Genomic DNA, 21,678 nt, shown 5'->3' with positions numbered 1-21,678 from the left:
TTCTCTATTAAGTAGCTTAATTGGTTGCATTACAAATAAAACTATTATCATTTGAATCGCTTCAAGCTGTCCTGTGTATCTCAAAAAATTAATTTCTTTCGTATCTACCTGTTAATTTAACATTTTCTTTGTAGTTTCTTTTCATTTGTAACTTTCCCATTCCCACTGCAATTTAGTTTATGTAAAGTCGATTTCCCCACAGTCACCAGAGAAGTAGATTTTTTATTGACAACTTTGAGCCATCGAGCATTTGCAGTCACAAGGATCCATCATCGTCTGTGAATGGAACTGCGCATATTTATGCAATATGTTTGTTGCTGCTGTTGGCGTTTAGCAATTCATCATTCATAGTTTTCATATTACAGTTTGGTACTATCACATAGACCGTATTTCCGTTACCATTTCCACTTTCTGTTTCCGTTTTTTCCCAGTTGCCAGTTGCCATTCTACTACGCATTTACATTTCTCTCTTTTCGCCTTTCGCTTGTCAGTGGAATTCCTTTTTTTTACTTCTTTATTTTTTTTATATATTTTGCCATATTTTCTATTGTTGTTATCTGCTACAGTAGACGAGCAGCCTAGTGCGCATTAAACTCAAACGCTACTTTTGCCTTTGCGCCCAAATACGAAAACTTGGCCATTTGTTTCGGCTGTCGCTTTTGTCAGTTTCATGTAAAGTTTTTAACCTTTATAAAGTGCGATCTTCTTGCTACTTGTACGTGACTGACAGTTGGCAAATTTCCAACAAGCCCGCCAATACGCATACGCAGCGTATGCCCTGTAATTCAGAACTCGATGAACTCGCCATACTATGTCACTTTAATTTTCTTTCTCGTTGAATATAAAGCAAATCTGGTAAACAGGGTATTTCATAGTGATACTTCGTTGCATTTGTAAGTTTTTGTATTGTTTCTATGTATAATTTTTACGTATTTGTCTGTGCATTGTTTGGTAATTGATTTGCAAAATGCAAAGAACAACAAAATATTACGACATGAAAATGAGATGTTGACCCTGCCATCAGCTCTCCCAGAGAGAGAGAGAGAGAGAGGTTTCTCTCTATCTCTCTTTCCTCTGCTGGACCGGTGTGTGCTTGTCCTGCTGAGTTTTCCAATCAAAGTTGTCGTTGTTCGTCCGTTATTGAAAGAAGCTTAATGCCCAAATAAGCTGTCCATTATTCAGCAGCATGTACGACTGCAGCAGGGGCTGGATGAGGTCACGTCAGAGGAGGGGCAGCAGAGGAGAGGCAGGGTGCAGGAACCTGCACAAAACACACACAAAACTTTGCGGACCAGGAGAGAAAACTGGCATTCAAATGCGCACTGAGTGCAGAAGCATATTCGAGGGGCAAACTGTAGCAGAAAAGATGGGGGAGGAGAGCTGAGGCGGAAAAGGAGACGTTGGTAAAGACGGTTCTTTTCTCATGCATTATGCGCATTGTTTGACAACTGACAAAAGCAACTTTTATTCTCATGTTGCCTAAAAATTGTGTATGTATTTTCATTTAAAAAAGCAGTAGACATGTTACACGAAACACGACGCACGATACACGATACACGAGGCAGGGGCACTCAGCATAACGTTTTGCAAGAAAATAGAAATAAATCACGCACATTGATACCATCAGCATGAAGGAAGAGTGATCCAAGTTGAGGTAATGTGAGCATGGCGTTAGTCGAATTTTCAAGGAGCTGAATAAGCCTGATCAATGAATCTTTTTTGCTGCAACAAGCAGTGAAAATAAAACAAACCGCAATGGATGTGGCAGAAGAGGATTGTGGAGGGTGCAAGTGATTTGATGTTTGATATTGCTGCTAAGCATAATTAAGAGATTTGGCGCGCAGTCCGCACATAAAAACCAAAATACTGAAGCATTTTTAATTAATTTTCGCTGTTTTGTTTGTTTGTTTTTTTTTTTTTTATGTTGTCGCTGAGTGGCGTTGCGCATACGTCGCGTGTGGCAGCATTTTAAGCCGATGCTTAAGCCGTTAAAAGCGTCTCAGCGAGGGAGAACTGAAGCCAAAGCTCATGCAAAATGCACGCAAAGGCTGAATAAGTTACGAATGCCTCGCCTGCCGCCTGTGGCTCGCAAACTTTAACTTGGCATTGAGGATTGTTGGCCTAAGGCAAAGACTTGTGCTCGTTTCGGGTTTGAGTTTTCGACTCGGTCTGACAATGACAAGGACAGCGCCAAGAGTTAACTAAATGCTTGACAGTTGCAACAAGCCCAAGACTTTGCCCCATCTTCCACCCACCCACAGTACAAGCAACAGTCGCGTCACATCCGTTAGCCATCTTCCATCTCCTACTTAAAACTTTTACGCCACTGGCAATGACAGGCGCTCTGCAACTTGAAGCCGCCTGTCTTGTTTCACGTCCTGGTCCGTGTCCGCCCTCCACTTTGACTGCCTTTATATCCGTTGTCGCCATCGCCATCGCTGTCGCCACAGCACTTCCTGTTTACAATTTAAACTAATAAGCTACGCCAAAGTCACAGTCAAAGCTAACGAACGGCGAACATTTCGCTCCTATCGTCATTTTCCATATTCAATAAATCGAAATTGAGATTCGTCTGCTCGCATGTACTCATATGCTCACAAACTATGCAAATATTGTCTGTCTCGGAGCAAGGACGACAACCCAAAACTAAACAACACCAGAGCAGACAAGGAAAGTACTTGAATATTTACTAACAACCTTTCTTTCCAAAAGTGTTTGTTTATCTGCAACTATCAACACAAAGCACAAATATTAAGTATACGTACTGTTTATTGAGAAAGGCAAAAACTAATACGCGGTTTGTTGTCATTTTCATTAGGAAAAAGTAGAAAACACTACGAGAGATAAATTACAATTTGACAATTATTAAGAAAATGACTCAATTTCTTTGGCAATTTCTAAAGCTTTTATCTCTGTATTTGTTTTTTTTTTTTAGGTTCAATAATGTTCAAAATTGTGTAAATACATTTATTTTAATTCTAAAACAAAGTTATTGATTTATTCATTTAAGTTTACGCAGTAATTCAACCTAACTCATGTATTTGTAATACACGTAAAATATATTTTTATTGATATTTAAATGCACAGCCATTTTAATACTGCACGAGCAAGAGAAATGTTATGGCAAGTACCCCAACATGTTTTATATGCAACTCAAAGCAGAATTCCAGCTACTGATTATTAATAAACGAATTCTTAACATTCTTTGGATTATTTATTAGCTTTATTAATTCACACGCGGCATTATTGAAATTGTTCCAAGTTAGATGTTAATAATTTTTCCCCTTCTGTCGTTTCTTTACACTTTCTCTTTAACCACTAGTTGGGAAACTCAATTAACTCGGCAAATGTACAGAAAACTTACGAAAGGCTGCGATGCGCACAAATATTTGCAAATGCTTAAAGTGTAAGAGCACTTTTTGCTCAAAAAAGCGCAATCAAAATGTCAGCATAACAATAAATTAGAGAGAGCATCAAAGTGAATGTCAAAGAAGTTGGCAACTTTAGCGCAAGCCCAAAAGTGTGCAATAATAATCTTAGTCTCTTTATCCTTAACAACTTGCTGGCAATATGATACACTTACGTATTTTAGGCAGCATGACTTATTCAAGTATATTATGTGGAATTAAAATATTGAGTCTGAAGCAGACTCGAACAGATTTTCCGGAATGAATCTATTTTTCCTTCAAACACATTATCTATCTTATGCAAAGAAGTGAGCTTTAAAATAATTTAAAGTGCATTGAAAAGTTAATATTAAATAGCTATGGCTGTTTTTGTCCCTATATATAACTGGAAGTACAAAAAAAAAACTAAATAATTAAATGATTTTAATACTTGAATTTTGTTAACACTCAATTCTAGACAGAGTATGTGATTTGCGACCTGTCAAAATCAGCTCAGCATTTTTGTTGAGCCTAAAGAACTTGCGAGCATTGTTTTTAATAATTACGATGCAGAGACTGTCAGACTGTCAGCTGAGTCGTTGGGTGGTTAAATGGGTATATTGTAGTGTTTAAGGGAGTGTGTGTGAGATGAGACAGAGAGACAGAGACGAAGAGGCAGGGAAACGGTTTTCGCAGCCACCTTTCAGTGACGCTGTGTTTGCGTTATCTCATTTAACACTTGAACAACTTTTTACACACACTTGTGTGTGCCTTGTCTCGCTTTTCTTTTGCATATGTGTCTGTCTGTTTGTCTGTTTGGCTGTGTTGGTGCTGCGTCAAGTGCGTCCAAGCATCGCATTTGCACATTAACAGTGTGAAAAATTATGATTGAGCTATAAAACAGTCAGCTGCGTTCGCTCGCTCACCTGGGCGCAACTGGGACAAGAGTCAAGTTTAGCTAAAACCAGCCATGTGTGTGTGTGTGTTCGTATGGGTGAGTGTCCCTGTATGCGTGTATGCGTGTGTATCTGGCTGAGAAAAGTTTTGCCAAGTGATATGAGCTGAGCACGGGGCTGTACAGGCAGGATATGCCTTGAGGGCAACTTTAAGTAACTTAGGACGCACACAAAGAGAGGAAATTTGCACTTTGTCTTTACTTCCTGCTGACTCAGAACTTTAACAGTTGGTGCTGCTGCTGCTGTCAGCTAATGAGGCCCGTTCCCTTTCCCCCAATACATGCTGCCACTATGCATATGAGTAAACGCCGCAAAAGTTGGGTGGACCGCAAGCTCCCAAGAGAGACACAATTAGCTACAAGCTTCGAGCTGCATTTATTTATCCTGTGCCTTGCCTTACACATTATCAATATTAAATGAGCCATTGACCGGATGGAGCAGAGAGAGGTGAAGGTGAAGAGAGGCAACTCGAAATTGCCGCGGCTCGTTTCAATTGACTTGTTGGCCATTAATAATAAACGTTGGGCATATAAATCAATCATGCGACAAGCCTTTATACATCATTCGCCAACTGAATCTATCGACTGTACAACTGTACAATCACACAATCCTCAAACGATATGTGCTCATAAATACGTTAAAGACAATAAGCGCGAAGCAATTTGGTAGCCTGCTTTGGGGAGCATTTATTGGATTTTATGCTGCTTTTACCACTTTGCCACTGTTAAGGCTCACTGCTATTTATAGACTCTGAACACTCAGTCTCTCGTCCCTCCTCCCTTGCAGGGCGGCGATAACAGCGCAACAGTTGGAACTGCGTGTCTATTTATAGACAATGAGCTGGTGGCAAAGCTTCTCAGTTCCAGCTGCCTCCAGACATTTGTACTTGCATAAAAGCTAAAAATAGTTTCAGCCAAAGCTGCAAGTTGTCCCGGTACATGAAATAAGAATGCAGTAAACATAAAATAAACCATCACATCGCATGAATACAACTTAAAAAAACGCAGTTTAATCCTACTCGAAATTCGCCATTCATATGTACTTTTTGATTCCTATTAAAAAGCCTAAAAAGTGTCAGACGACATACAATATTTTCAAATATATTTTGTTAGGACTTATAATACAAAAACTTTGAAATATGTTTCGTATATAGGAAATCTTTACAAACAGTGAAGTTGATTAATAAATATTTAATACGCCCATTAAAAAATAAAAAAAATAGCTTATAAAATTGGATAAGTATAAAAAAGTTTTCCACTGGTCCGAAGTTTTATCTCTATTAACTTAGCTGCTCTTAATAAGTTCTAATATATATAAAACCTTTCCCTCGCTCTCTGCAGAATAATATATACATATTTAAACTTTTATTGAGTGCTTTTTAGACTGCAGTCCGTCAAGTTTCTTAAAGGATTCTTTTGAGAAACTTAAAACAAATGTTTAATTTTCAAAGTGAGCAAATATTTCACCCATTTTCTTTTTTATGTCCCCCACTTCCGTCCCCTGCAATAGTTGCATTTTAGATTATGGTTTTTGTCCCTCGCTTATCTTGCAGTATTTTCTTTTCGTTTTTCTTGGAAAACTTGCAGCTGTCAACGCAACCCAACGACCAAAAAGAAATTTTGCCTTTGCTTTTGACTCTCCAAAAAGTATGATATTATTGTTGAATTTTAATTGTTCATCGCGTTTTATGTCGCATTTTGTCCCATCTTGCCTCTTCTATGAATTTCGCATATTTCAGTCTTTCACATTTAATGCTCAAAGAGACACTTAACGCAGCGAAGTATGGAATGTGTTCCTTTAGAAATTCAATTGCTTGGCCCCTAAGCTGAAGCATGTGCTCGCCACACTCTCCACTCCTCTCTCTTTCTCTCAATTTTTGTGTGTCCCATTCTCCTTCTCCTTGCGTTTCTCTCTCTTATTTTTAGGGTGAACACCTCCCCCTCCAATTCGCACTTAACATAACCCATTTCATCGCCTGTTTCTTGCGCACAATTACGCAACAACAAGCACAACAATAAAAAATAAAATGCTGCAAAGAATGCTATACGTGCCAACTGGATGATGAGCAGATACTCTGCAGCTCGAGTGATTTAAAAACAATCGCGAAGATCCCACATACCCCTTTGTCGCATTGTGTGCTTACAGGGTATGTGGAAAAGAATGAAACGCCAGCATTGCCGTAATCAGAAAGACGTAAAAATTTCTACAAGCAGGTAACGAAAATATTTGAAATTGCTTTTTTGCTTTGCCATAACCTTTCACTTGCTTTCCACTCGTCTTGTCCTTTGCCGCCTGCCACCAGACAGCTGCCCACCTCTCTCTCTCTCTCTCTCTCTCTCTGTCTCTCTCTCTGTTGCCCGTTGGCCTTTGCTTTTGGCATTCCGTCTGCTCTAATGGCATAAATTTGAGCAACCATCGCTACTTGTATTTTTAGGGTATTTCGCCCATAGCTCTTAACGACACACAAAGTAGAAGAAGCTCCTGACATTTTTTCCCATTTATTTATTTATATTTTTTTTTGTATTTTATTTCATTTGGTGTAACGCGTCACGTTGCTTGATAAGGTTAATTGCCCATTTCTTTGGTTGTTGTTAAATTTTTGCTTATGATTCATCGATTTTTTACCATCCTTTCCTCTCTGAATTCTGATTTCCCCACTGTAGAAAGGACTCAATCACAGCGGGCGACAAGGACATGAAAACGTATGTGACACAGGTCAGCACAGCGGGAGCTACCAAACAAAAAGCCGAACGAACGACACAAGATATATTAGAAACGAGTGAGTATTTGGTATTTTTGTTATTTGTTGTCACGGGTAGCACTTAGCAAAGGACATCAAGTACGAGGGCGTCCTGGAGATAAAGATGGAGGTGGAGAGATGGAGCTTGTCGTCATGTGGCCCTCTTGCAGCGCAATGTATTCAATTTCATCTCATTATACAGAGACCAAATGAATCTTTCCTGTTATTCAACTATAAATATATAATGGACTAAGAAATGAATACGCCCAATACAAGGACATAAATAGCTCAAGAGATTAGCCAAGCATTCTTTACACAAACAATAGCAATTTTGCAAATTGAATCTCAGATTACAATCGATGAGTATGTGAATATTCATAAGCTATCAATCTGCAGTTGCCAAGATATTTCCCTTCTATTCTAATTTGAATTAAATTGTTATTCAACTTTATAAATACAATTATAATGACTTCTCACGCTGGGCCAACTATGAAATATTACTTTCAATACAATACATACAAATAATTTGAAATATTAAAATTAAACTTTGTGACGAACACCACGAGGTTCTACTCGTCTAAGCCTACTCTGTCTAGCTAACTTGCCGGCTCAGTTCAGGGCTGGGGTGGGTCTTTGGCTTCGACTGGGTAGTAAGTCATCATAAATTAAAGTGTAGACAGAGTGTAATACTAGGGGAGAGGGACAGTACTCATCTCGCATTATCTCAAACGCTCGCACATTCAGTGCCCAATTAGAATTAAAAGTTTAACACATTATTGTTTTCTTCTCCATGATATACAGTAATTTAATAAACATACTTCATTTTGTTTATAAAAATTATCTCTAGTTAACAATAGTGCTTGATTTATTGAGCCTTTATTTATCGTTACGTTAGTTTGTTTTACTTAAACGGTTGTCTTCATGACTTAATAATACGAAAGATAGAGAACCAACACGGAGCACACGGAATTGAGAACCTCACAATCACAACCCCAATCAACTATAATATAGACACGGCTATGCCGTACTTACGCACTTTCCATCGATGTTAGCAGGCCTGATAACTGATGAATCCGTCGTAGCATATATGCTTGTTGATGTTAGCTGTTAAAGATGATAAAGGGTTATGGTTATCAGGCTTTCAAATCCCTATGAACCCCATGTTGGCTGTACAAAAAGTCGAAAAATGAGTTAGTCGATTTTTGACAAGTACTAATACAAATTCAATTTAATTATTCAATTTAGCAAACCATGTTGGCACTCTTAGTGCATTTTGCGAACGAAAACAATCCAATGCAGATGGTGCCGGCGTGTTTTTTTTTTGTGGAGCCGTAGATCTCTCGCCGGAAGATCTACGCTCCTTTGAACGTCTCTAGTATCGCCTTCGCTGAGCCGCTATCGAATACCGTTTGATAATCTGCAGCGAAGATTTGCTGCCGCAAGATTATCGCCTTATTCCCACTCTAGCTGGCTGTTCGCAGCGAGGTTCGCTGCCTTCACCAATTCTCCCTTAGGCTTGCAGGTTAGGGTGAATATCCGCGTGCGCTTCACTAGTGGCACCTGTTCAACAGGTGGGGGGGGAAGGCGAGGACCGCAATGTGCAACACCTATTACACTCTATGGAGGGTCTAGCGTGTGCAATTGCCAGCGGTATGACCAATAAGCTGCATAAAATAACATTTTACCGCAAGGTCTAATCAGATTGACACTACTTACCAATCAGTGGCAAAGAGAAAATTTAGCAATTCTAAATTCTCTAAAAGAGCCGGCCAATCCAAGTTGGGACAAAGAAAATCTCGAATGCCCAAAAGTGTTGGCATTCCTTTCTCGGTTGCAGTATTATTTTATATTTATTTTTGCAATTTTTCTTTGCAAATTTTTGGTCTGATGTATTAATGTTCTCAGTGAAAAAAGTGCATAAGTGAAGATGGCTGCCCTTAGTGAGTGCTCAAAGCATCTCTGTGTGGATCAATGCAATACTTACTCCCCGTTCGATAGACTCAACAGTTGAGCTATGCTAAGTGGAGTTGCCAACTTAATTAAGGCTTTGGCGCATCAGCTGATGCTTTGATTTGTGACAATCAGATGTTTATTTGCAACTTTGCAACTTTAATTTGCAACTTTAATTTAGACAACTACCTCACAACAGCAGATTTTAATCGAGAGTTCAATCGAAGACGTAAAATCTGAAAGAAGGTAGTTACTCTTTGAATTCCCACAAGTCTTTAGCATGAAATTGACCAATTTCCTTGCCCTCTAAATTTTCTAATAGGTATAAGGCCTGTCCAATTTTTCGTTTTACTCGTGCCTTAAGGCCGACTGGTGCAAGCTTAGCGTTGAAATTGTGTGCCATATTGCTCAGTGCCCAGTTACGCTTAATTACTGTCTGGCCAACTTCAAAGGTTCGTTGTTTAGTACGAAAGTTATACGATCTCTGATTCTTTTCATATGCCTTTTTCAGATATTTGTGAATATCAGCACGGATTTTAGAAAATTTGTCAGCACGATCGAGTCGAGCAGTTCCTTCACTTAAGAGATTCAAATTTTTAAGTACTGTGTAGTCTTTACCATGCGTCATCATATGTTGTCCAAATACAACATAGTACGGTGACGCGCCTATCGATTGATGTATGTTATTGCGTAGAGCACAATTGATACTGCTAACATATATATCCCATTCTCGCTGGTCTGAACGAATAAATGATCTTAACGCCGCATTAATGGATCTATTGACTCTTTCAGCTGCATTACTTTGAGGGAATATGCTCCAGTGAACATGTGTTTGATACCATACGAAGACAAAAATGCAGCGAATTCTCGGCTTTTAAACTGAGTGCCGTTGTCGCTGATTATGAACTCTGGTGTGCCAAAACAGTTAAATACAGTGTTGCGCAAGTGATCAATGATTATTAAAGTCGAAAATTTCTTAACTGGTATAAGAAATGTGAATTTTGAAAGATGATCTAGGATGATAAAAATTCCAATATTACCAAGTTTTGAGCGTGGAAACGGACCTATGAAATCTATGTAGAGTCTTTGAAATACTCGCTCACTAATTGTTTGAATACCCATTGGCGGCTTTAGATTTTGTGTCGGGTATTTTGAGGTTTGACATATTTCGCATTTGCTAATAAAGTCTCGCACTTCCACTACCATTCGTGGCCAATAAAAATGCCTACGAATGCGTTCTAGACACTTCGCTGTGCCGCAATGTGCTGACGTTGGGGTACAATGAGCTGAAACTATCACCGAATTTCTGAGAGATGTAGGGACGTACAGTTTCCAGCCATCGCCAATATCTTCGCTGACGTCGGAAGGCAATACTGCTCTGTAATATAAATATCCGTCTATGATTTTGAAATCCGGAAGATTGGATTTGCTCATCTTCTCTTTTAACTCGACATAATCACTTTCGAGAAATGCATCCGAGTTTAAATCTATCTCTGGTAGTATTTCGAGCTCAACAACATCTACATTTTCTTCGAATGCTCTGGAAAGAGTGTCAGCGACTACATTTTGACTGCCCTTTCGATGTTCGATCTGAAAATCCATTCCTTGTAGCTTTAACGCCCACCGAGCAAGTCTGCCATGAAGGTCTGTTTGATTCATCAACCATTTCAGACTTGCATGATCGGTTATAACTTTGAATGATTGGCCTTCTATATACATACGGAATCGCTTAATGGCTAATACAACTGCCAAGCATTCTAATTCCGTTGTAGAATAATTTCGTTGTGCTTTGTTCAACTTTTTCGACATATATGCAATGGGTAGTTCGTTGCCTTCTGCATCAAGTTGAGCTAATACGGCGCCGATGCCATATGTTGAAGCGTCACATTGCACTATGAATGGCAACTCATAGTTGGGATGACGCAAAAACGGAGCAGCACATAGTCTATGTTTTATTGCTTCGAACGCATGTTGGGCCTCTTCATTCCATTCAAATTTCTTTCCTTTTAGCAGCTCTGTTAGTTCAAAGATGACCGTTGAGTACTGGGGAATAAAACGCTGGTACCAACCAGTCATGCCCAGGAATCGTCTCAGTTGGCGTCTGGACTGTGGCACCGGAAATTCGGAAACGGCTTGCACTTTCATTGGATTTACTCGAAGTGTGCCTTCTCCTACTACATGGCCTAAGTAATCTACTTCTCGTATTCCAAACTGACTTTTGGTAACATTTATTGTTAGTCCCGCTTTTCGTAATCTATTTGCCACTTCGGTCAGATGCAGTAAGTGGTCTTCAAAGTTAGAGGACATGACCAATAGATCATCTAGGTATACGAATACGTGTTCCTTCATGTCATAGGGAATTACTTGATCCATAAGACGACACATTGTATGAGGTGAGTTACACAAGCCAAATGGCATCCGAGTAAACTGATACAAGGGTCTATTTGGTACCGTAAAAGCAGTTTTTGGTCGCGCTTCTTTGTCTAGAGAAATTTGCCAAAAGGCATCTTTTAAATCGATTTTGGAAATGCACTTAACAGATGGCAATCGACTTAGAAGACCTTCTAAGCTAGGCATGGGATATGCGTCCTTCTTCGTCACTGCGTTTAGCTTTCGAGAATCAAGACATAGACGATCTTTGCCAGGTTTAACAATCAAAACCACAGGCGAGGACCATGCAGAGTTCGAAGCTTCTTCTATTACTCCTAAACGTAACATGCGGTCAATCTCGGCACAAAGTCGCTTTTCTTTAGCTGGAGATATGGGATAGTATCTTTGTTTAATGGGAGTACTATCTCCTGTGTCTATAGAATGTTCAAGAAGTGTTGTTTTTCCTAAGCCGTCCCTTTCGCATGACGGAAAAAATCAACAACTGCTTGTAATCTGCGTTTTGCATTACTGTAAGAGACAATTTGGGTATCGTTTCATTTTCAATTTCAGATTCAGTTACTGCATTAACATAACTAACAGAAATTCCAAATTTATTCCAAAAGTCAATTCCGCAAATAACATCTTGCGTGATGGCGCTAACAATTAGGAACTCAAACGATTGCTTTGTCGAATTATATTCGATTGGAAGATTAATGGTACCAGCGACCTTTTGAGGTTGTCCATCAGCAGTTTTAACAAATCCTTTGGATTTAAGATAGTTAATATTATTTTCAAGAATGTACTTTGCTAAGTTTCCTCCGATCACGCTTTTATTTGCTCCGCTATCGAGCAAGGCCAAACAACGCTGATCGAGAATGTTGAGGTAAGTAAAGGGTCGTATATCGTTGTCTTTATTTACGATAGCTGATATCCTATAAGAATTTAGTACACGCTTTTTCGACCAAAATGTATGCATACGATGAGCAGCACGCGATTTTGGAGATGTGTGTATTTTTCTTAATCGCAAATGATAAGGTATAAAATGTCGATGAATTTGTAAGTCAGGTAAGTTATTCGATATAGCAGGTGGTTGAGAATACTCTAGAGAATTTGGTTCTATTTTTAATTGCGGATATCCGCTTTTGGTGGTAAGCGAATACCCTTCTGCGAGTTTTCCTGTTTGGTTTTACATTTTGTACAGTTTGGTTTATATGTGTCAAGTTTTCCACATCCATAACAAAATATGCGACGTGATTTCAGGCAATCCTGGTAACGATGACCAATTTCATCGCAATTCCAGCATTTGAAATTATCAGAATACTTCATAGCATTTACATCTGCTGATTCTGAGTTTTCATCTTCAGAGCCTAACTCCAGGTCTTTTTCTAAAGCAATCTCATGAATAACTCGGTTGGGGTTATTCGATCGATTTTGATGTTTAGGCAGTTGGGAGTAGAATTCTTCATGTTTGTGACATTCTCTACGAAGGATAGCTAAATTTGAAATTGGAACATGTAACAGTTCATGTCGAAGATCTGGTTTCAAATTCTGTTTAACATAAGAGACCAATTCGGTATCGGATAGACGAGAATTAAGCGTATCTGCTATGTTCAACATAGCATCCAAATATTCATCGAAAGGTTCATTAAACTTTTGTTTCCTGCGCCGTAAGCTATCTTTTATGTCTTCATCGGTTCTTTGATTTTGGTATCTTTCGCATAAACGAGAACAAAGATTATACCAATTCCTATGATGAGAGCTACGATGAAATCTCCAATAGAAGGTTAACGCTGGACCTGAGAATAGTAAGTGAGCAAACTGATACAACGTATCAAAGTTTCCGCTCAAACAACGAGAGGTCAAGCAATTTATTCGATATATAAAGTCGTCGATTGGTATATCAGTTGGTGTACCACTGAACTTAAGATGCCAATTAACAATGGTACTAGAAATTCGGTCAGGCCGATCGAGACTACCAGATATATTTCCTGATTGCCCCAATCCTTCGTTATTCTGATCTGGAATTTCGTTATCCCATTCCAATTGCGGTTCCTCGGAACGAACTATTGGCGGTTGGGCGGCAATATTTAAGTTTCTAAAGGCAAATTCAACCTGATCAGCGATAGTAGCGACTAGTTCCGCTCGAAAGTTATCGAGTGAAGAAGTGATAAGTCCTTGAACTCGTTGTTCAGACACAGCTGGAACGGGTGTGGTTGTACTTCCTGTTGATGCTCGGGGTAAGCGACTTTCTCGCGCAGCATTTTGATGCTGCCTGGAAGTAGGTACATTTTGTTCTAAGCTTGCCCTATGTTGCCAAGAAGGAGATTGTGCGGCATTTCTCATGAGATTCTCTCTCTGATTAGCTCTTGTTTTGGTCGATCTCGCGGTTTAGTGCCAGCGGCTCGAGGCATCGCGTGAAATTGGGGGTGCTGCAACTGTATGAAGCATGCTTAACCCTTCAGATTGTTCTGAGCCAAAAATATCTCCTATCCTGCACGGCTTTTGCAAGTTGGACAAGTTTCGCTAGTATTGAGCCAATTGGATATACATTCGGAGTGAAAGTTATGACTACAAGGAGTTTTTACTAATTCAAATTCAGACGATTTTAAATCATTGCAAATTTTGCAAAGAATTAATGAACTAGCTGATGCGAGGTTTTCGTGGCTGCGAGTAACCGGCATAATGAATTTAAGTATGAATGTGAACTAGTACGGTATTCGATATTGACAAGGTAATTGACAAAAATAGGTTTACGATATGCGATAATATAGTGTTCAAGTTTTAAGTTTTAAGTTTGGGACTTACCCTTCAATGCGATTTTAAGACAATGCGAAGTGTGTACTGAGAGTCTGAATCTACTTTAATTAGTAACGTATTTGATGAGTGTTTGTGATTGAAAGAGGAACAGATCGATATTAACCAATACTGAACAATTCTCGATTTCAATACCACAACACAATATTGTGTACTGGGCCTAACAATGATTCGGTAGAGAATCGAAATTCATCCAATTCTACAAAAAATTTCCTTAATCACATTATTGGCCAGAAAATTGTATTTAGCAGGTTTAATTCATTGATAACACTATCAATTAATGAATCCGCTATGTATGTTCTTTTCGCCTGGTCTGCTTCCGACTTTCTCATCAGTAAACAGCCAATCCAGAAGGCAGAAAATTCATACATCTATGTTTTCAATAAAAAGAATGAATATTTTGATGACGAAATTTTTATTTTGGGCACATTTTCCATAGGCCTCACGAGTTGGGCGCCATTTAATTATGTGACGAACACCACGAGGTTCTACTCGTCTAAGCCTACTCTGTCTAGCTAACTTGCCGGCTCAGTTCAGGGCTGGGGTGGGTCTTTGGCTTCGACTGGGTAGTAAGTCATCATAAATTAAAGTGTAGACAGAGTGTAATACTAGGGGAGAGGGACAGTACTCATCTCGCATTATCTCAAACGCTCGCACATTCAGTGCCCAATTAGAATTAAAAGTTTAACACATTATTGTTTTCTTCTCCATGATATACAGTAATTTAATAAACATACTTCATTTTGTTTATAAAAATTATCTCTAGTTAACAATAGTGCTTGATTTATTGAGCCTTTATTTATCGTTACGTTAGTTTGTTTTACTTAAACGGTTGTCTTCATGACTTAATAATACGAAAGATAGAGAACCAACACGGAACACACGGAATTGAGAACCTCACAATCACAACCCCAATCAACTATAATATAGACACGGCTATGCCGTACTTACGCACTTTCCATCGATGTTAGCAGGCCTGATAACTGATGAATCCGTCGTAGCATATATGCTTGTTGATGTTAGCTGTTAAAGATGATAAAGGGTTATGGTTATCAGGCTTTCAAATCCCTATGAACCCCATGTTGGCTGTACAAAAAGTCGAAAAAATGAGTTAGTCGATTTTTGACAAGTACTAATACAAATTCAATTTAATTATTCAATTTAGCAAACCATGTTGGCACTCTTAGTGCATTTTGCGAACGAAAACAATCCAATGCAGATGGTGCCGGCGTGTTTTTTGTGGAGCCGTAGATCTCTCGCCGGAAGATCTACGCTCCTTTGAACGTCTCTAGTATCGCCTTCGCTGAGCCGCTATCGAATACCGTTTGATAATCTGCAGCGAAGATTTGCTGCCGCAAGATTATCGCCTTATTCCCACTCTAGCTGGCTGTTCGCAGCGAGGTTCGCTGCCTTCACCAATTCTCCCTTAGGCTTGCAGGTTAGGGTGAATATCCGCGTGCGCTTCACTAGTGGCACCTGTTCAACAGGTGGGGAAGGCGAGGACCGCAATGTGCAACACCTATTACACTCTATGGAGGGTCTAGCGTGTGCAATTGCCAGCGGTATGACCAATAAGCTGCATAAAATAACATTTTTACCGCAAGGTCTAATCAGATTGACACTACTTACCAATCAGTGGCAAAGAGAAAATTTAGCAATTCTAAATTCTCTAAAAGAGCCGGCCAATCCAAGTTGGGACAAAGAAAATCTCGAATGCCCAAAAGTGTTGGCATTCCTTTCTCGGTTGCAGTATTATTTTATATTTATTTTTGCAATTTTTCTTTGCAAATTTTTGGTCTGATGTATTAATGTTCTCAGTGAAAAAAAGTGCATAAGTGAAGATGGCTGCCCTTAGTGAGTGCTCAAAGCATCTCTGTGTGGATCAATGCAATACTTACTCCCCGTTCGATAGACTCAACAGTTGAGCTATGCTAAGTGGAGTTGCCAACTTAATTAAGGCTTTGGCGCATCAGCTGATGCTTTGATTTGTGACAATCAGATGTTTATTTGCAACTTTGCAACTTTAATTTGCAACTTTAATTTAGACAACTACCTCACAACTTCAAAAAGAACACTCACTTCTTGTATAATTCTTCTTTGTTTTGTGCTCCTACTATAAATGAAAACTTTTATCGACAAGTTGCGCAACACAAGTCCATCACTATTTAATGTCAAAAATGTGATGTTATGAATACAAAAGCAACCCGAATGTCACTCAGTGCACTTAAACTTTTTTTAATTACTCCTATGTTGCTTTTATTTCGGAATTTTTAACTTTGTCGTTGGCTCTAATTACCTTTTGGACACCTACATTATTACACTTCTAATGCCTTAAATATCTGTTGGACGTACTTCCTCTGCAGTATTCACATTTCTTTTGGTAAAAAATTCCCAACTATTTGGCACATTGCACCTAAGGGCAAAAGTTTCTGCATGTAAAACTATTTCCATATATTTTTATTGTTGTTTCCAACTGCCAAATGAGAGAGTGCAGAAGTGTGTGTGCATGTAGAAGTCTTTGTGTTTGTTTTGCTTCGTGTGGTTGACAAGCCTGTAAGCTGACCACAGAAACCACAACTAACAAATGCAATAAAAATAAATATACAAATAATTATGAGTAGAAAAGTTTGCAGGAAAAATGTCACAAAACATCCATCATAATTTCTGTTTATTTGGGATTTTCTCTTCTATTCTTTGTTTTGAGGATGTTGTGGATTCTAACTCAAATTAAAAAAGAAATTGTAACAATAACAGCTACAAGAACAGCGAAAAGAGCAGAAGTCAATAATACAAAGGCGACACTTGAAACGGTCAAGAGGGTCTTTGAAGTTGTTCACTTAAAGAACACACATACATAAGTAGCCGACGCTAAGAAACGGAAGCATAACGAAAATTATGATTTGAACGCGAATCAGAAAAAAAAAACAAAGAGAGAAAGAAAAACTGTGTAGGCCGAGTAGCATTCATTGAGCTCTGCTCCCACTTCTGGTCGAGTGGGTGAGTCATTAAAATGGAACTCGCACAAATTATGCAGTCGAAAAACAACGGCAGCGAATAAACACAATTTGAAAACTGCGACAGCAACGTCTGACATCAAAAAGGGGTTAAGATGGCCAAGGGAGGAGGCAGACAAAATATGTCGCCGATGTTAAGTGCTTCATTTAATTAACAAAGTTGACATGAAAGCTTGGTGTCGTCCGTTGGGAAAACCCCGCACCTTGTGCCAATGGCTTCAGCATTTCTTTTGTATGCGAACACCCTGTAAAAAGCATTTCACAGGGTATCTGACTTTTCATTAGTATATTCATATTTATCGTTGTATAGTTCAATTAAAATCCACTCTCGAAGAAAGAATAACATAATAAATACTGCTTAATTTGCAATTATGATTTAAGACTCATAGAAACTTCTTTACAGGGTAAATTCTAGTAGCATTTTTAAGCACGTTAAGCATGTTTTGTCTCAGTTATTTACTCTGTTTTTCTTTGCTTTTAATTGTTTGCACTGTGAGTGAGAGTGTGTGGCACAGCACGTGGCGTAAACACATTACTCATACGACAGGTGTGTCACCTGCTAAACAAGTGGACTCTTCCTTACTTGGCGTAATTGCATTACAAGTTCGAAAATTGTGACTTTCAATTATCAATTCGAAATATATGATATTGCTTGTAGTTTAAAATTTAAAGGTTGTAAACACACAGCACGGACAATTTGCCAAAAATTATGATTTGCACTGGATTAGAAGATTAAATAACGTTCGATTTTCAATCGGAAATCTATGATGTTTTGCTTGTAGTTCGCATTTTAATAAAGCGAAGTCATCATATGATATGTGTGTGTGTCTGTGGTTTAATTAATTGCTGGAAAGATGCCTACTTGTCCCTATCCCTATATTTACTCCCACACATGTGTAACTGTTGCTCAAAGCCTGTTGTATCTGGCAACACCAGCTGCGCATTTCTCACCCTGTCATTCGATGAAATGCGAATGATAAAAAAAACTGAGCAACAAATTGCACGGCATATGCGTAGTTAACGTTATCGGCGTCAGGTTTATGCTCCTATATTCTCATTGCCCTTCTCTATCTCTTGCTCTTTCTCTATCTTCTTCTCTTTGTTCATGCCTCCCTGGTCATTATATAATGCCCACATACACTCGTAAACGCGACGGCCCCTTGATAATAAACAAGGTCATTATTTGCTTTTCATCACTTGCACAAATATGCCACAGAGATTTTGGCTTCTTTTTATATATGTTGCCTTAAATAATATTGACACAAATATGGCAAATGAATACATAAAGCAAATTGCTTAAGTGACCATGGAAATACCCATTTGCCAAATCAAATAGAAAAACACATTTGGTTCCGCCTACTTTAAGGATGTCAGTAAGCTCATATCGAAATTGATAAATTACTAAAAATGGTAAACATAAATGTAATCAACTCCAGTAATTAACGTAACTATTCTGCATATATTATTAAAACTATTTTGGTCAACTTCTTATCTCCTCTTTTGGTACACAATAAGATTATACTGTTTATGTCGTTATTTCATTTACCTATGCCGCAAATAATTTAACAAAGCATTTCCAAACAATGCGATTATCAAAAAATATGCATAACTAAATTCGACCTAATTTTATGAAATTACTCTAAAATTTGTTCATGCAGACTTAACAGAAGTCGATGCTCGAACGAAAATTATTTACGAATTATTTAAGCGGATTAATTGCTTTGTGTTTTAAAGTACACTCATTAATATTTAATGATAAATGTAGATAGCATAATTAAAAAACAGTGTACGAAATATATTAAGTCAAGTATCCTTTGGTGGCAACAATAACGACTCACCTCAATTTCACGGTTTTCTTTTCAAAGCAGATTCACGGTCAGCATTCAGTATGAGATAGTTTTTTTTTTTTAATTTGCGTATTTCATTTGTTGATTTTCCAATAGTTTTTGTCGTTTCGTTTGCAATTATTTTTAAATTTATTTCATTCGTTGGGGTGTGGGCACTTTTAAATTTTTCTTCCTTTTTTTTATTGCCGTGAAGCAGGCTGCAAAAGGAAACATTCAAAAGCAAACTTAATGTGGCATGGCGACCGTAACCGATCGTAAAACCAATGGGTTATAGTGCGAGTGTGTACGTTATGTGTGGGTGTGAGTGTGAGTGTGGGTGTGGGGCATATGCAACAGTTGCCGTTGCCGTTGCCGTTGCTCTGTGGCAGAAACGTCGTTGGCAAATGGGTTTTTATTTTACGGTCATGGTAATAAAAAAAAATTAAATTGCAGACCACGCAACAGTTTGCAATTATGTGCAAATGCACATAGTCAACGCGTCAGCAGGATGCAGAGAATATAGAGGACTCAGGACTCAGGACACTGGTCACTTCAACTTCATCTTGCTCGCATGCCACATGCCACAATTTGCTTTTAATTGTTTCGTTTGCGAACCGAACCGACTCGACTTTAATTTTCAACTTCAATTAAATTTATTCAATTTCAATTCGGCTTAGTTTCATTTTAGGTTCACTTCATTTCATTCACGTTGCTCGCGCTCGCACTTTAAAACTCACGACCGTGTATTCAATGGCCATTCATTTAGTCACTTATTCACACAGCTTTTGTACTTGGTGTCGAGCAGTATGCCTACTGCCTTCATACTAACTGACTACTGCTGCTCCTGTTTCTTCTTCTACCGTTGCTGCTGCTGCTGTTGCTACTGCTGCTGCCACTGCTGCTGTCACTGCTGCTGCTGCTTCGTTGTTGCAACCTTATGCGACGCCTGCCAACTACGAACTGAATTGCTCCAGTTTCGTGTTACACCTTATAAAGTGCTGCCTGTCTGCTCCCGTGTTATCCTTGCACCCGAGTCCCGAATGGTTGCCTGAATGCCTGCTTAACTGTATGCCTGTCTGCTTCCAGCTGCTTGCCCGTTGGTTTGATAAGAACTTGCCTTAGTATGTGTACGAGTATGTGTACCCAACGAGAGAGCCAGCTTTCGAGAGAAGTGTGAAAACAGAGAGACAGGGAGAGAGAGAGAAAGCGTTTTGTTACTGGAAGTCAAAGAGAGCGTGAGCGATGTTTCTCCTCGAAGCTTTCTTTTTCCGTTAGACAAAATATTTGAATTTGGAATGAAACATGAATAATATTTATTATTTCAATAATAAATGTTTCTTTTTTTTGCAGTCATAAATAAATCTTCGATTTTCTATACTCCTGAAAAATGTCTTTTGAACTAGTACGCACACTAGGAGTTTTTATATTTTATTAAACTTTCCGAGTTTTTAAAAATTTCAATATATTTAAAAAGTAATATTTATTTTTATATATTGTAGTCATATTTAACTGTCTTAAATATTGTGGAAGATTTTGATTAAATATTTAAATTCATTTGGAACTTTACATTTCATTAATTTGAACAAAACGATTTTTTTTGTTTGTGTTTTCCCCTCTCACACACATTTGCACTCTCTCTGTTTCACGAACTTCATAAATCTCTCTCTCTCTCTCTGTCTCTTTCTCTCTCACATTTAGCAATCATCGCGCTACGCAGTAATTGCTAGTTTTTGGGTGTGAGCTTTCATGAATGAACACCCTCCTGTTGCATTTGTTTTTATTGCACAAAAAGTAGGTGAAAATCAGCCTGACTCATCCTCCCATCATCTCAACATCCCTCCCGCCTTCGTGTTCCAACAATCCTACTTGGCGTCGTGCCATGCCACATTCTAGACACCCCCACCAAATCGCCTGGCCATGAAGTTCAAGATGAAGGTTATGCAGCAACAACAAAAAACTCAACGTAGAGTCGAACACCAAAAAGAGCTTTCGCTCTCACGAGTGCTTTCTAAGTTAACATACACACTCTCTCGCCGTCTCTCTTCGCTTCTAGTTTTCTCTCGTTGTCGCTGAAACATCGCCGCGTGGTAACATGTTGCTGTCGAGTAACGCGACATTCCGCTGTGCCGATTTGTTTTGTTCCCGGTCTCAAAAATGTTGCTCCACTTTTAGCGATGAAGTATTTGGACGCTATGCTCGCTTCTCTGGCTTGATTTCTACCATGCCTGCTGCCCTCCACTTCGACAGTCTTTCCCATATCACAGAGCAATTTCTCGGGGTACGCTGTCTCGGCATTCTTTTAGCCATTTATTCATTTCTCCGCCCGCCCTGTGACCCAATTTCGGGCCTTCACGTACACGGCGCTCAGCAAAATCTGCTGTAGCAGTAGCTGTAGCTGTAGCTGTAGCTGTTGAGCAGCATGCCTGGCATTAAAGGCATTTGGTGTGCCCACAGATTTTGTAGTCAAGCCTTGTGCTTGATTGGCTTTGTACTCGTACTTTTTGTAGGCTATCACATTTTGAGGTGGAACGTGGACAACAGGAAGAACATCATGCAATGAGGAGGAGAAGGTGGCTAAAGTTCACATACATATTTGCATAGTGCATGAGGGCGTGCTACATG

General features: G+C 38.9%; 1 protein-coding gene across 6 annotated transcripts in view; it reads right to left on the bottom strand.

Moving 5' to 3' along the window:
- Positions 1 to 20,316, bottom strand: part of LOC132793619 (BAI1-associated protein 3) — a 64,750-nt gene extending 44,434 nt beyond the window's left edge. For 3 of the 6 annotated variants that reach the window (XM_060803621.1, XM_060803624.1, XM_060803626.1), the window contains exons 1-2: positions 8,799 to 9,102; positions 8,115 to 8,746 (exon numbers count right to left, since the gene is read on the bottom strand). The gene's annotated coding sequence lies outside the window, so the exon portion shown is untranslated. Of the gene's footprint in view, positions 1 to 8,114; positions 8,747 to 8,798; positions 9,103 to 19,068; positions 19,275 to 19,885 lie in introns of those variants that run through there. The other 3 variants (XM_060803623.1, XM_060803625.1, XM_060803627.1) reach the window with 2 other exon arrangements.
- Between the last annotated feature and the right edge of the window lie 1,362 nt (positions 20,317 to 21,678).

This window comes from Drosophila nasuta, chromosome 3 (genome assembly GCF_023558535.2).
Source record: "Drosophila nasuta strain 15112-1781.00 chromosome 3, ASM2355853v1, whole genome shotgun sequence".
Taxonomy (NCBI): Eukaryota; Metazoa; Arthropoda; class Insecta; order Diptera; family Drosophilidae; genus Drosophila; species Drosophila nasuta.
The sequence above is the reverse complement of the archived record's forward strand: the minus strand, read 5'-3'. Positions and strand labels throughout refer to the sequence as shown.